General features: G+C 38.1%; 1 long non-coding RNA gene across 4 annotated transcripts in view; it reads right to left on the reverse strand.

The window, feature by feature from the left end:
* Positions 1-8,520, reverse strand: part of LOC106876595 (uncharacterized) — a 277,478-nt gene that overhangs the window by 193,437 nt on the left and 75,521 nt on the right. For 3 of the 4 annotated variants that reach the window (XR_008266471.1, XR_001410266.2, XR_001410265.2), the window contains exon 4: positions 2,992-3,042. This is a non-coding gene — a long non-coding RNA (uncharacterized LOC106876595). Of the gene's footprint in view, positions 1-2,470; positions 3,043-8,520 lie in introns of those variants that run through there. The other variant, XR_008266470.1, reaches the window with a different exon arrangement.

Below are 8,520 nucleotides of genomic sequence, written 5' to 3' on the forward strand. Positions count from 1 at the left end.
ACATATTTTTAATACACTCATAATTTTGCAATACCCATGGACCGCAAGCGAAACGAGATAGCCATTTTGTAAGTGTCAAATATATCACTTTCATGAAAGCATACAGACCTTAAAATCGATTTTATATTCCCTAGAGATTAATTGACAATAGTCAATTGCATTCTGAGTTCAAATCCAGGAACTTAGATGATTTTACTGGGGTCCACTCTATTTCTGTTTTTCTTTCTTTTAGTTTGAAAGAGTCATGAGTACTGCTATACTTCCCATCTGTGGAGGCGCAATGGCCCAGTGGTTAGGGCAGCAGACTCACGGTCGTGCGATTGCAGTTTTTATTCCCAGACCGGATGCTGTGAGTGTTTATTGAGCGAAAACACCTAAAGCTCCACGAGGCTCCGGCAGGGGATGGTGGCGAACCCTGCTGTACTCTTTCACCACAACTTTCTGTTTCTCTTTCTTCCTGTTTCTGTTGTGCCTGTATTTAAAAGGACCAACCTTGTCACGCTGAATCTCCCCGAGAACTACGTAAAGGGTTCACATGTCTGTGGAGTGCTCAGCCACTTGCACATTAAATTCACGAGCGGGCCGTTCCGTCGAGCAAATAAACTGGAACCCTCGTCGTCGTAACCGACGGAGTGCCACTTCCTATCTAACTGATGAGAAAAGAAAAATCGGTTCAGGTGAAGAGATTCTTTTATATAAGCAATATTTCGATACTGACTTTGGTCGGATTTGATGCAAAAATGCAGCGAAAAGAAGGCTTCTGTTGTTTTTTTTTTAATTCAGCACTCGCTCATTTCTGATAGACGAGCCTTTATGGGATCACTCATGTTTAATAGGAGATAAAAACCAAATCTCACTTCGGTCATTCAGTAACAACTTATAAAGAGACACGTTGAATAATGAAAAAGCGACCAAAAGTGATATGGTTACGTGTCAAACGCCAGAGATAGTGCATGGTAGACCAAAGTCTAAGAAAAACTATGAGCACCTGCATCGTTTAAATTAGATGATTATATTTCAAAAAGAGCAGTTTGGGTTTTAGCGAAACCAATAATTAGCCGATTATTAGGGCATTCATGGCAAAGTTCAAAATATAAATCATGTAAAATAATTTGTATTGAAAACAAATTCTGCAAACAATTAAGAATAATTAACATAAAACGTGTGTTGCATTCTTTGTAATTAATGCGGTTATTCATGAAATATTTGATAAATGAGAATTAATGAGTCTATTTTATGATGATTGTATATTTAGTAAAAATTGCGAAAGCGTTCACTACTTTTAATCTGTGTGTACAAGAAAGAGAAATTCGTGAGCAGGTGCTCACACATATTTTTGCACGAGATATCCCCTCTTGTTGTTCAGTCTAAATGTTTATGAAAGTAGTTTAAGTTGTTAATTACATTTGCTAAGGGCATTGGTTGGGTAATTGGCTAGAAATGATAACAGGCAGGAAAAGAAACTGGGTTATAGTCTCAGATGCCAGGAATGTATCTTCTGATTTGCAGAGATAGATTTAAATTATTTTCATTTTTAATCTTATCTGAAGGAGCATATGTTATTATTATGTTTTTTAGTAAATTATTGTTTTTACTGTGTTCCCCACATATGCATTCACTTTAATACTGGAAAGCAATTAGTTGACACATTACGAACCTAAGGTATGATAAATGCATACTAAAAAAATGGAGTGAAATAAAACAATAGAACAGCTTCTTTGTAGAAGTTTATATTACACTTCACACCACTCGACAAGCTATTAGTTTTCAATGCCAGAACACTTCCATCTACGTAATCGCTCAATATGCTAGAAGTAGTTGACCTATCTTCTTGAATGTATCTCCTACTACGTTTAATTTAGAAAGGAAATGGCATAGTTTAGTCCTTGACATAAGCCTAAACTTATGGGGTGGTCACAGTTCAGTTCCAAAGTCATAAGTCTGCTTAATCAAGGTTGACTCGGGATCAAGCAAAAAACATGCAGTACACTAGATGACACATACACACATTTGCATATATACGAACATTTGTATATACATATTTCATAAAATCTAATTCGTGTGATCAGAAGGAAAATCAACACTGTAGAAGAATTTATACAATTTCAAAGGAAAATTTCAGTAAATTCCCAAATGAAACATCAACGCAATAACAACGAAACACATCCTGCAGCAAATTTGGTGAATATTCTCATACGTCCTATTTGGATGTGGTAAACGTTTAAAACACGCTGTGGGTTAACTCGGTATTTATCTAAACCAGTCAAGTATCAGGTCATCCCATAAGTTCTGTCCGATTTTACTGTTTTTAAAATGGAATGAAATTTAATAGTATTTTAGAATGTCTAATGGAATTAAAAATAATTTTTATGTATTTGTGTACATTTAAATTAAATATTATTTTACAGAATAATAGAATTAAAATTTCTTTGATTAAAATCTTTTCTAATATGGAAGTATCCAAAGAGTATTTAAGGCACATAATGCTTTATGAGTACAAAAAAAGGAAACTCTGCAGCCGAAGTGGCGTGAAACATCCACTCAGTTTATGGGAAAGAATGCTTGAATGAAAGAACCTGCAGAAGATGGTTTGAACAATTCAGAAGTGGAGATTTCAGCCTTGAAGATGAAAATCGAAGAGGACGTCCAGTTGAGTTTGATGATTAGCTTCTTGGGGCATTACTTGAAGAAAATCCTGCATTATCAGTTGAAGAATTGGCCATAAAGCGTCCTTCAAACCATACAACTGTTCATCATCATCTTCAACAACTTGGAAAGGTTCCTAAACTTGGAAAATAGGTGCCTCATGAATTGTCTGAACGATACCGCAAATCTCGAGTTGACATCTGCTCTTCTCTCCATTCTCGCGAACTCATTTCACCCTTTTTGGATAGACTTGTGACTGGTGACGAAAAATGGATTTTCTATCGAAATGTTAAACGTTGTGTCTAGAGAAGAAAAGAATAGTTGATGCCCGTGGCTTTACCCTACCTTGCTAGAATGCCTTTTATCACGCGTCTGTTCAGAGAAGTGTATTTGCCGCTGAAAAGAACAACAACCGCTTTCTTCATATTTTTGCATAAACTAATAATAGTTTGTAATGTATGGATGAAAGTTATGAGTTATCATTTGGAATCTAGTATATGCTAGGAATCCTGTTAAAAATTTATAGTAATCATTAAACCATGGGAGCAACGTGTCATAGAAAGTTTTCTTCATGTAAGGGACCTCTGTATTTAACAGCAAGTTTCAATGTATCATGAAAAAGTAAATGAATGTAAGAAGGGTGAAAAGTAAAGATGGTTTTATTTAAATGTTTAGAAGTTCCCTAATACAACTCTTCTTCCTGTCTTGTATCGCATCGGTATGATGCCGAACACCTCGATTCCAAAGAGGTTTATAGTGGTTTCTAGTTTAAGCACAAGGAAAAACAATTTTGAGGAAAGGCGGCCAGTCGATGCCCTCGATCTTAGCATATCAATGAGACTTTATTTTATATACTCGGTAAAAGGAAGGCAAAGTTGATGTGCGCAGGATTTGAACTTACAAAGTAACAAGTGAGTATCCAGTAACTGTTGAAATATCTAGTCTGTAATCGGAAAACATCAACTAATTATCAAATATCTGTTTTGAGAGTAATTCCAACGTCAATAATGCAAACAGTAAACTGCATTGGAAGTGTATTTGTCAGTGGTACTTCATAAACACATTTTATGTAAAACCATATTGCATTACTGATCCCAATCAGTGGTTTTGTACATTTGTGTGTTTAGCCCCCGGTAGGCAATAAAGAAATTGGCACTTCATGAAGGTCACTAGTGTATAAAGCATTTTGTTTCAGACCACTCCTAAATATTTGGCACTTCATCTGTATCTAAGGGGTATTCCACTAGAGAGAATAAACCCATATCTGCTAGCGTATTTTCACAGTATCATGGCCATGCTATACTACATCTTTGAAATCAAGGTGTTCGGCATCATACCGATGCAACTCTAGTTACAAGGCAGTAACTAAGGTTACATTGGCTGAAACAATTTGCCGTGTAAACTTATCTTAATTTCTATACATGTGTTACGTATTCATATTACACGAATTCAGCACATTGTTCTGTTCACATCGAACGAATTACTTTCCAACTGAGTTGCTGAACGCTCAATCATATCAACATTAGATTACAATCTAATTTGGTATCAAGACAAATGATGTTGTTTTATATATTTTTACAGCTAAGTTGGTAACTTTCTCAAAATATGTCTTATGTGTCCAATTTATTGTTTTTTCTTTTTCTTTTTTTTTTTTGCAAATAAAAGTGTAAGATTAAGATGTTTCTTTTGAACCAACGTTTCAACATTGATCATTATTACATTTCGTTCTCGGAGATCTCAAAAACATAATCTAGTCAAAGCAACAGGGGAGAATTTAAATGCTATCTAGCAGAAGGAAACACACACAAAAATAAATACGAAGAATAATTTGTCTTTGCTACAATAGCAGCTGTAAACCTTTGACGAATATATCAAAGCTTTTTGAAAAAATTAAAAAGGAAAAGTACCATAATTATCGACGATTTATCGAGTGGCGAAAAGTAGTTAGAATAAAATAATTATTTTACATAAAATAGTACAGAATAAAAATAAATTTCTTTACATTTGTGAAACATTGATTCTGAACTTGTTAGATATCGGGGAACCTAACAAATTAGGTTGTAAACAAGATTAGAAAAATTCGAAAGATTTTAGTCAAATGTTGTGTATTGTTTTTTGCATTTTCGATAATTCGATTACATAGACTCCAGTGTTCAGCTGGTACTTATTTCATCGGCCCCGATGAAAAGCAAAGTCGATCTCGGTGGAATTTGAATTTAGAACGTAAAAATAGGCCTAAAAAGGCTCCTAAGCATTTCCCCAGTGTGTTATTGATTCTGCCAGTTCGCCACCTTCGAATAAGGAAATATTTATTTCTTTATTGCCCACAGGGGGCTAAACATAAAAGAGACATACAAGTACAAACAACGGGATTAAATCGATTACATCGATTCCAGTGCGTAACTGGTACTTATTTAATCGACCCCGAAATGATGAAAGGCAAAGTTGACCTTGGCGGAATTTAAACTCAGAACGTATCGGCAAACGAAATATCAATTTCTTTATTTCCCACCGGGGGCTAAACACAGGAATTGACAGAACAACTGATGGGATCAGTAAATCGGTATGGTTTTACATAAAATGTGACTTTTAAAAATTAAATAACATATATAAAAAAATCGAATGAAATTAACAATACAGAGACAATACAAATGAAGCGATGATCAGGCCACGCTCCGACCCCACAAGACCCGATCTATCACTGGTACCTTTTTTTGTTCTTTTTTTTTCTATTCACAGGTCTGTTGCCAGTTCGCGTACACGTCAGCCAGTAGATGCCCGAACAAGTCTGGCATACATTTATACAGCTCGTATGGAAGACCATCAAGTCCTGGCGACTTACCCGCTTTACAGTCGGCCAAAGCCTCCATCACCTCCCCAGGCGTAATTGTCCCTTCGCAAGACTCCGCATCCGATTTCGAGAGACACGGCAGCCCGGCAAGAAAGTCCTCGAGGGCTCTCCCACCACCAGGACCGCCATCATCCCCGAACAGCTGGGCGAAGTACTTCCGAAAGGCCTCACACATTTTCCGGGGTTCGTTTACCAAGACACCATTTTGATTCGTCAAAGACCGAATAGTGGAACTATTTCCTTGCCGAGCTTCCACCACTCGGGCTCATCCAGCGGCCTTGATTCCTTCACTTCTCATCGCACATAACATAGCTCTGGCAATACTTCCCATGTGTTGGGCTTCAAGATGCTGGTTTAACTCCAGTTTTTCACCTTCCCTTGGTCCGCATTACCAGTCCCCCAAGTTTCTTCTAGTTCCTTAACTAGACCATCTCCTATTCTACGTCCCTTCTTAGCTAAACTTATACTAAACTTAATAGACTCATATTTGATGGCTCTTTTTAGGGCATACCACCATTTGTTATTAATGATGGTACCTGTCAATGCCCTCTGTATTAACATCTCGATCCGCTTTCTGTACTCCTCAATCGCCAAAAGGGACGTATTAAGTTTCCAGTACTATGCAACTTACCTACGGTCAGTTTGCAGGTAACCATCTTGTGGTCACTGTAGCTGACTAGAAAATACTGTGGACACTTAGCTGTGGACTTGTCTGTTTCTCTAATTAAAATCCTATCTAGATGTGTTCTGGAAGATCCGTCACTATTTGGCCACGTCCACTGTGGAGTGTTCGGGTGTTCCAACCTATATGGATCTGCTAGCTCAAAGTGACTTAGCAGATCCCTTAAGCCTGAGTTACATTTTCTGTTCATGTTCGAGCCAACACAATCTGTGTGTGCCTCACATATTGTGTTAAAGTCTCCTAACAATACTAGTGAATGCGACATGGCCAGGAACTTGTCCAGGTCACGAAAATATTTACTTTGCGGGCCCATAATGTTGAGTGCATAAATAGCGACTAGCCTGATTATCTTGCCACAACTGAATGTCAGGTCAAGAACGACCAACCTGCCTTCAGGTTCAGAAAAAATCCAACTTTTTCTCGGTTATCCGGTTTCTTTTTAGTAAAACCAACACCCCACACCCACCTCCCGCCCGACTCGGAGAAACGTATTTCCCATAGTCGCTCAGGAAGGGGAGCAGATCTCTTGGCCACTTTACCCGGGTTTCCGTTGCAACAATCGCATCCAATTTTCTTGACCTGATGTCATTCCAGCATGACTTACCTGTTAATCAGGGCTGTCCCATAGAGAGGGACCCTCCACCGTTTCTTGATACAAGGTCGGAGGTGGCATGTCTTGAAAAATAGATTGGTTAAAATCCAGTCTCATTACTGACACAGACTTCCTGTAAGTATTTAATAGAATATTATGAGTCTTTTGGTCTATTTCATATAGTTCATAATTTTGGTATTCGTCCAACAGTTCTGTTATCCTGGTGGCTGATTTTTTTGTTTTTATCTCTCACATTAAATCCTCGTTTCTAGTATGTAGTGCCATAATTCCTCTGTCCGCAACTTCTTTCTTTGTTGTTTTTGGTTGGACTCCTTTTGCTGTCTTTTTTGGTCGTGGTTCTATTTGTTTTGGTTGGTTTACATTTTCCATTTTTCTTTTGCTAGTAACTTTCTTTTCTGTTTCTTTTTTTCTTTTTCTTCCTCCTCATCATCAGATTCCTCCTCGCCTTCCTTTCAGTATTTTTTTATATGGCCTAGCTGGTCACACAGAAAACATCGGGGTTTACGCCCCTCGACAAAAACGTTGAGGAACTCCTCCCCAACTTCTATTTTTTCTGGAAGCTGTTCCAATACAGTTTGTTCTGTTTGAATAATGAGGTGGATCGTGTGGCCAGTCCAATTTGCTTTTTCAGAGACGGTAGCCGGAAGTAGTTTTATCCCATCTACTCTTTCTGACAAGACTGCCGCCATCAACCACATAGGGTCGACTTGAGGTGGGACCTTTGGTATTCGTATTTTGACTGTCCTCATACCCATGTATATTGGTATTAAAATTACGTATTCTGTTTCCAAGTATTTCACTGAGTGCAGTTGTGTAGTTTCCATATTTCTTAGGTGTACCTCGATGGTACCAAACTTTTTCCCTCTGGCTAGATATGTGACATCCTGCCAGACGGGCTTTAGACATTTCTCTACCTTCTCCTCGCTTACTCGCTCGATTTTTCTTTCTTTTTGGCAGTATGTCTTGAATATAATAGTTTGTTTTCTTCTCTGACAATAAAAACTCTTCTGGGGTTGAACCTTGACAACACCGTCTTGAATTATTATAATGTCCTTGTACATTAAAAGGTCACCTTTATTTGTCGACAGTTGGTGAGTTCTATCTCCAGCTGCAGACGCAAAACTTCTTTTCTGTTTGCCTTCCTCCGTTTGAAGGCTTTTCACCTCGATGTTTCTCCTTGCAACGGGAGTCCTTGACAATAGTGGGAATTCATTTTCAGAGGAATCTGAAACATCTTTCAATAATATTGCCTTCAGTATCTTCCCATCTTTCATATTATATATTATGGCTGTCATCAGCCATTCTTCTTTCAATTCGGGTGGCACCTTACCCACTCGCACCTTGGCCACACGTTTGCCGCAGCACGAATGCAAGAGCACCCATTCCTCTGTCCTTATTGCCTCTATGGAGTGCTTTATTGCTTCCTCCTTCGTTGTGAAGCCCACCTCTACAGTGGCATATCTTCTCCCTCTCGTAATGTATGTTGTGACTCGTTTTATACTCAACATATTCCTATATGGCCTCTATTGGTGCTATTTCTATTTTCTTGTAGCTGCCTTCATGGTTTTAAATATAACCGTTCTTTTTGTCACGTTGGCCGATAGCTCTTCAGGCGGTGTCAGCTTCAAAATGTTTCCTTCTTTTGTGATTAATTTCTCACTCTCCATCTTTCTAGGCTCCACTTTTATCTCGCGGACCTCCAACTCTCGCGTGACTACACCTTTGCCC

Source organism: Octopus bimaculoides, chromosome 2, assembly GCF_001194135.2.
Source record: "Octopus bimaculoides isolate UCB-OBI-ISO-001 chromosome 2, ASM119413v2, whole genome shotgun sequence".
NCBI lineage: Eukaryota > Metazoa > Mollusca > Cephalopoda > Octopoda > Octopodidae > Octopus > Octopus bimaculoides.